At 39.2% G+C, this 8,363-nt stretch overlaps 1 pseudogene; it reads right to left on the bottom strand.

Moving 5' to 3' along the window:
• Positions 1–5,279: 5,279 nt before the first annotated feature.
• Positions 5,280–7,457, bottom strand: LOC131227741 (cytochrome P450 98A2-like; annotated as a pseudogene).
• Positions 7,458–8,363: the final 906 nt, after the last annotated feature.

Here is an 8,363-nt window from a genome sequence, read left to right as displayed (position 1 = left end):
ATTCCTTGGAAAGGCGGCCACTTTTCAATTCTTCTTTAAAAGTTGGCCACCAAGTTTGAGAATTTCCAATTTTATTAACGTTATATTTCAAATGGCTTTCTTGCTCTTTCTACAATTCAAGGTGCCCAACACAACTTACATAATAAAAATCTCCATAATTTAACATTTTGGATTTGGACTGTTTTAAGTAAACATTCAATTCCAAGTTGCCAAACAACCTGAAAATGATGGATTATTTCCGAGATCACTCACACTTCTTCATCACCCAATCATCTTCACCTTCATTTTAGAGGGGGGCTATAGTTATCATGGTATTGATTTCCTACACAAGCGGCACAGTGGCAACAATTGGACATGTTGCACGATCCATCTTCAGTGCACAGATATGTCATCTAATGCCTTAAGAGTAAAATCTTCACGAAAATTTCTTTTCTTTTTCTTTTTCTTTTCCTTTCAAACAATAATTTTGGCAATGAAATAAAAATGAAGAAAATTTTCTTAAAAAACAATAAAGAGAAACAGCTTTTCACTTGCTTTGTAGAAATGACATTTTCCTGGAAACACCATTTTCTCTATAAAAAAAGAAAATTCCACAAATTCAAATAGGGTCTAAAGGAAGCTGCTGGTTAATTTCTTTCGGTACTATAAGGGAGGGCACATTGTTGACTTGATTTGCTGTCATTTACACGGAAGGATGAACGAAAATACTATGAATATCTACATTCCTGTCATTTAAATTAAAGGAAGGAAATTAAACATTAAAAAACCACCTACTTGATATAAAATTTATCTTCTGATACCTTGATAAAATGGTTTTCATGTTTAAAGGAAATTTGCAAGCAAAGAATGGTGATTTAGGTATGACACAACATGATGTTTATATGAAATCGACTTCAACTAACAAGTGCATCACCCCATGTTAGGCCCAAGGCTTAGAAATCGGTCCCATTTGATTCAGGTGGACCACACATTGGAAATAGATAATAGAGCAATGCTTAATCTCCAAACTATTTCCCTTGGCGTGACTCACCTGAATCATAGAGAGGATTAATTTTTGGGCTCCATTCCTAATTTTGGTGTGGCATCTAATAGTTGGAGTGGATTTCTTATAATTATCATAGTGGTGGCCTTGTAAAAATAAATAGCCGACATCTCTCTGCCAGTTTCTTTAAAAAGTAATCCAGGCAACCATCAACCCTGCTAGATCCACAGCAGCTGGGAGATGAAAATATCATGCTGGCTGTATGGCACCACACTCCTAACTCATGAATTTTATCAGCATCGCACAATGATTACTATACATTTTTTGCTGACCAGTGTAGTCTCCTGGATGGACAAACTGGATAACCATATGCATGTTGATTACCATAATAGAGACCTAGTAAGTTACAACATTTCATTTGGGATAGGTGTATCACATAAATCTTAAGGTTTTAAACACACGTGTATAAATGGAACAAATGGCCTATTTTTGTGAAAATGCCCAACAACTGAAAATGATGATAATATGAAATGGAAAATATTATTTATATACTATTTTCCATCAAGTGATAGAAAAAGTAGTCACGGGAAGAAGAGGATAAAGAAAGTAGATGGAAAGCACTGAAAAGCTGCCGATGCTGCCGCTTTCCTAACATCAATATGGTGGCCCACTTCAGCTGATGTTCAGTGCTCCATGGGCCCCACGATGATGTATGTGTTTCATCCATTCCATCCATCCATTTTTACAGATCATTTTAGTTCCTTAAAAAAATAATGAAAGGGATGTAAATCTGAGGTGGACCACACTACAGGAAAACAATAGGGATTGGATATCCACCATTAAAATTCTCCTAAGGCCCACTGTACTGTTTATTTGACATCCAATCTGCTGATTAAGTCATACAGGCCCAGATGAAGCGAAAAAACAAAAATCAGCTTGATCCAAAACTTTTATGGCCCCCATAAGGTTTTTAATGGTCCACGACACTGTTTACTTATGTGGTCCACTTAAGATTGGGACATATCTCTTTTTTTGTCTCATACCATAAAATGATCTGGAAAAATATATTGACGGTATGGATGAAACACATACATCATGGTGGGGCCCACAAAGCACTAACCACCGGCCATTGGCTGGCAGGGGAGTAGCCAATCCGTTTCCTTCCTAACATCGATATGGTGGCCCACTTTTTTGAAAATGCAGGATACTTTTGACTACTCATGTTTCAATAGAAAAGGAAGAGGGCACCTCAAATTGTGTTCACTCCATCAGATAGACGGTCTGGATCACCACCACATGCATTTTGAGTACCAGAACAAAGGCCTTATAGGTCATAGTGTTTCCGAGAGATGCTTGGCATACATCACAAGGTTTTAAACACATGTATAAATGGAACAAATGGTCAGTTTTGATACAGATCACGCCGGGTACAATCAAGATCGTCCCCTGATTCCAATTCAGGTGGGCCCCATATCTCCATTTGATTACTTGTAACGGCATAACAGTTAAAACTGAAGACTTGGGTAGCTGCTTACATTGTTGCCTTCGATCTCATGAGCATCTACTGCACAAAGAGTAAGAAGTTGATCATTTTTACTAAGTGGTGCCTAACATGGCACCCTATTGTGAAGAGGACAATATATGGTGTAAGGAAGCTAATGTGTGGCCCATCTGATGAGCGGAATTGCATGATTTGTACATCTGGTTGTTCTTCACCTTTCAAACATATCGACACATAAGGATTCAAAAATGACAACTATCCACATCTTGCTTTCATAAGCCAACGGCACCCATGGCACCCATGGCTGAAGTTGCAATTAGTTCATGGATACTTGAATCCTTATGTTCAGGCCAAGGAGGGTTGTTTGGCAGCTTAAATTTTCAGCCTTTTGGATTTGAATTCCAAATGGCTATCTTGCTTTCTCTATAATTCAAGTTGCCTAACACAACTTACATAATGAAAATCTCCATAATTTAAAATCTTGGATTTGGATTCTTTATGAATAGAATCTTTATGATTGTTTTTAAAACCTTTTTCTAACAATAATAATTTTGGCAATAAAATAAAAATCAAGAAAATCTTCTTTAAAAACAATAAAGGGAAATAGCTTTTCATTTGGATATTAGAAATGGCATTTTCCACGAAACACCTTTTACTCTAATTCTTTTCCACAAATCTAAGCAGGGTTCAAAGGAAGCTGCTACTAAATTTCTTCAAGTACCACAGGGAAGGGAACATTGTTGACTTGACTTGCTGTCGTTTACATGAAAGGATGAACGAAAATACATTGAAAATCTACATTCATGTCATTTATTAATATAAAATTTACCTTCAATTACTTGTTTTAAATGGTTTTTACATATAAGGGAACTTGGCAAGCAAAGAGGGGTGGTTCACAAAGGAGCCACCTTGATGTTTATGTGAAATCCACTCCCAACTAACAAGTGCATCACCCCATCTTAGGCCATCCACTATTCAAGTTGACTACTCAATTGGAAATGGTGTAAAGGGCAACACTCAACTTCTAAATTATTTCCCTTGGTGTGGCCACTTAAATTCTGGGCTTCATTCCTAATTTCAGTGTGGCATCTAATAATTAGAGTGGATTTCATATAACCATCACAGTGGGCCCTATAAAAATAAAGGGCAGAAATCTCTCTCCCAATTGTTTCCTTTAGTGTGACATGTAAGCTTGATTTTTATGCCCTGAGCCTAATGTAGAACTCCACATCTAATGGTTGAGTGGATCTCACATATACATTATGGTGTACCCCTTCAAAATCAAAGGTGTTCCTAGTAATTTTTTAATATATCCGAATCTAGGAACAATTGGATGTGCATCAATTTTATAATGGGCTCATAAAATATTGTGTTAAATCCACTATGATCATTGGATGTGTAATCTCACTTTAGTACCAAGACTAAAAACTCAGGCTGACCAAAGAAAACAGTTGGTAAAGAGACATTATCACTCTTAATGTTTGCAGGGCCTACCATGATATTATATAAAATCCACTCCTACCCTTGTATGCCAAACCAAATTTAGGTATGGTGTCAAACATCAGTCCCATCTATGATTTATGTGATCCTCACCAAGGCAAACAGTTAGGAGGGTGAGTGTTCAACTGTATATTGTTTTTAATCATGTCATCCACCTTAATCAGACTCACATGGGGATGATGTTTGCGCCTTGGGCTTTACTTGAGGTGATGTATCTAGTGGTAGGGATGCATCTCACATAAACACTAGTGGGGCCCACCTGAGCCTACACCCCTTTGCTCGCCTATTTTTCTTTAACGAAATCTAACTTATGATTATGATAGTTACTTAATGTTGTACTTTGTTAAAAATCTTTTTAAAAAAGGTATGGCAATCCAAATTTTGTATTAAGTAGGTAGTAATTTGTAAAATTCCTTTAAGTAATCCAAACATTCACCAACTCTGCCGCGCCCACCGCAGTTGAGAGATGAAAATATCTTGCTCGCTGTATAGCACCACATGACTCCAGGAATTTCCAGCATGGCATGATATCACTGATTTAGAACATTGGTCATAAATACTTACTTGTTAGAGAACTTGATTTGGGATGGCATAAATCTGACATGGAGGGCATTGCCCCACCAACAATCTTCTTCTTATAATCTTGGCAAATGGTGTGAAGGGAGAGTGTCCATGATCAAAGTAAATTTTTCACTACCACTGGTTAGTATGATCTTAGTACCTCTATCAGAAATTGTTTAGCTCAATCCCACTTCTCAGGATTTTCATTCCACACGTCATCCAACACAAGTAAAAACTTCTTCCCACTCGGCTCTCATACCATGTGACAGTAAATCCAAATTTTCAAGATCCCAATTACTAATTAAAAAGAAATTTCTTCCAAAGATACAAAACAGAATAGGCGAATATAGCCTTAAAGCTCATTTGGAAGTAGGCCGCCTACCAATCCAAACCCATAAGCATTGGAGTAATGCTTCAATCCGTGAATTAGTCAAATTAAAATCAAACTGAAACAATGAATAACAATCTGTACAAAAATAAGTGATCCACAATGATCTCCAATAAATTGATGGCTCAATTTGTTAATTGCCCATATTAAAAATGATCAAAACCATCCATTTTCTACGCCACTGATTGAAAGTTTAGAATCGTCAATTGGGTATTGATTTTTAAATGGTAGCCTCTTGAATATGTGGACAACCTAATGTACCGTCTAGATCAACCAAGTAAGAGCACAGTAAGCACCAGATCATTTCTCACACTTAGAAAATCATTCAAATCCATATCCTTTAAACCTTCTCAAAGTCCAGTTATTTTCATTCTCTCTCCTTAAACCCTTTAAATTGATAAAACTACAATCTTTAAGCATCTGTAGAAAACCCAAAAAAAGAGACCAAAATCACATAACCACAGCCACACGTTTGTAGAGCTGTGCAGGCAGCTGTGGGATTGGGACCGCTTCCAGTGGGGTCTGCATGAATGTAACCAACCCTGGGTTCTCTGACATGTCAATCTCATCAGCCTTCACCCCTTCTGGTGGGGTCCACTGAAAATGATGCAAGAGGTGGCCCAGCATCGACTGGACCAGATTGATCCCCAGCTGGGCCCCAGGGCAAACCTGACGGCCAGCTCCAAACGGTAGTAGCCGAAAATCGTGACCCTTCATGTCGATGTCCTCCTCGATGGGGGAGCACGAGGGGTGTTGGTGGGTGCAACCGTAGAGCCTCCTTAGCCACGCATTGCAGGTAGGGGAGGTTTGGGAAGTCTGACTCAGTCAGCACTCGATCGAACCCGAGGACTCGGTCTAACGCTTCTTGGGCTTTCTCTTGCACTCTTGGGTTCTTGATCAGCTCTGCCATGGCCCACTCAACTGATATTGCAGTAGTGACCATGACTGCTGTGATCATGTCCTGCACATAAAAAAAATAAAAATTTAAATTTTAATTTTTTTAAAAGAAAACCTATATTGATCAAGTGATATAAATTGTGAAAGGAAGGTTTGCGTATTAATCATGTTTGCTGACCAAACAGTGTACAAGTTCATCATTTGAAGCGTCAAATCAATGGGCCACGTCCACCAGGGCTGAAAGTCCTGTAAGTAATTCACATTAAACCATCCAAATTAGCTGTAACCATTTGATTTATCATGAACCATTATTTAATTATCTGGCCACTGGGGCCCAGTCGGTTGGTTGGGTGGATACATGCTAATATTATCGTTATTACATTAGTATATTATATTTCAATGCACATTTTATTTTTTGTTCCTATAATTTTATTAATTATATATGTAATTATTTATTATAAAGAACTTCATTTTTTCTAAATAAAAAAGCTAAAATATAGGACAACTACTACTTTAAAAGTCGGGTCGAGTCGAGCGAGCGAATCGAGCTAGCCCGGTTTGTGTACAGCCCTACCAACAGCAGTGGAATTTCCTATGCCTTGAACACAGACAATTCGCACTCAATTATAATTTATAAGTAACTTATATATCGATTGGGTTCGTGTTGGGTCGGGCAACCTGAGACTTCACCTCGAGCCAGACCCAAGTTTTATCGGGTTGGTGTTTGTGTAGGCTAAGCCCGAAACCGAACCTGATATATCCTGCCTGAGCCCAACCCAATGTTGGGCCGGTCACAAGTCAAGTCGGGTTGAACCCGCCCAACTTTCAGCACTAACCTCCACTAATGAGATGATATAAAGTCTTTAATTATCTGATTAGTGGCCTTAAACTGTGGGGACCACTAGCATTTCAAAGAAGACAATAGTTAAAAATTCGAAAAAATAAAAAATAAAAAAATAAAAATCGATTTGACTCAACCAGCTTTCAACAAGACCTAAGAAAAACTGTACCTGGTCATGACTCGGTGAAAACTCAACTCAACTCGAAAATTGGCAAAAACCCAATAAAACTCAACTCAACTCAGCACAACACCCCTGAGTTTTCGAGTCACAAGTCGAGTTTTCATGTTTTAAAACTATGAAATGGACCACCATTCATTGAATAGTTAGGACACGTGATAAATGAAAGTCGAGGCCTGTGATTCATCTAACATGTGGTCGAGATTAATGGAGATCTGATGCTTATGAATTTAAATTCTCAGAAAATTAAAAAATGGCATTAAAAGGATGGTTTTACGCACCCAAAGCAGTCCAATGATTGTGTCTTCGCTAAGATCATACTTCTCCTGGAGTGTCAACAACGCATCGACGAAATGTTGCTTCGCACCGCTCTTTTCTCGTGCGACCGTGTGTTCATCCATGATAGCTTTGGTGAGTCGGTCCCTGCGGGCCCCATGTTTCGCGAACGCCTCCTCCTCCAGTGGGAACATCCACCGAAGCCATTGAATGTGTTCGGCCATAGCGAGCGATGCACCGAGTTTCAACCCATTTGAGACTATTGCCTTGAACTCGATCCCTTGCTCGTCCATGATGCCCTCCGAGTTCACGAAGCGCTTTCCGAATGCGAGCCGAGTTTGTTGGAAAATACAGATTAATGTATTTTTGTATAATGTGGAAACCGAAAAGTGCAAAATAATCAGAAATCAAGACAGACGCTGTCCTTAAAGCGTTATTTGCCCCTACTCAAGTGAATTGAGTATGCCGATAGGTTACAGGCAAATAGCTTCTAGGATACGACGAGCGTGGTGTGGGTCTGCGAAGCAAACACGAAGGCTCACCAAATGGAACTCACTTACACGCTTTCTGGATTACAGTATAAATGAAAAATCCCAAAAGAAGAAGAAAAGAAGAGAAAGAGTTTTGACTTTTGCAGAGTTCAGTTCAAATCTTCAGCTTGAACCGTTCTAGACCACACCGCCGGTCTGGTTCTTCAAACTAAGGTTTAAGCCTTGCTATGTTCCGGAAACACTAAAATATATGAGTGGAGAGGGGTTGGTCGTATGGGTTTGCCGGAGTGAGTTGAGATTGTTTGGAAACCCATTCAGTCCTCCTTTTATAGCTATGGTGGCTAGGGGTTATGGTCCGAGACTTAAATTCCATTAAGTCATTTCTGGCTGTTGAAAAACTAGCCGCTTTATGGCCGTTTTCTAATCACAGTATGGACCATCAAGTCAGATGTCGATCGTTGTGAGACAACAATAGCCATTTTCTAGTTGGGCTAGCCATGCAAAGAATTACACTGACCCTCGCACTAATGGCTCACCACATAGCTGCAGAATGTTTTTTCACCTTCTATTTATACCGAGAGACCTCTCTCTCTCCTTTAGTCTCTCTACTAACCAACCACCCGCCATAGCCACTTAGTCACACCGTGACTCGCACACGCCTCGCTCCGGTCGCTCAAGGTCGCGAAGGAGTGACTCTCTGCGACATGATGCAGACGTACAAAGTGCAAAGTGCGCTACTAGCACCTCT

The sequence above is a fragment of the Magnolia sinica genome, chromosome 15 (genome assembly GCF_029962835.1).
Source record: "Magnolia sinica isolate HGM2019 chromosome 15, MsV1, whole genome shotgun sequence".
In the NCBI taxonomy this organism is placed as follows: domain Eukaryota; kingdom Viridiplantae; phylum Streptophyta; class Magnoliopsida; order Magnoliales; family Magnoliaceae; genus Magnolia; species Magnolia sinica.
Note: the sequence above shows the minus strand (reverse complement) of the source record. Positions and strands in the feature narration are given on the sequence as shown.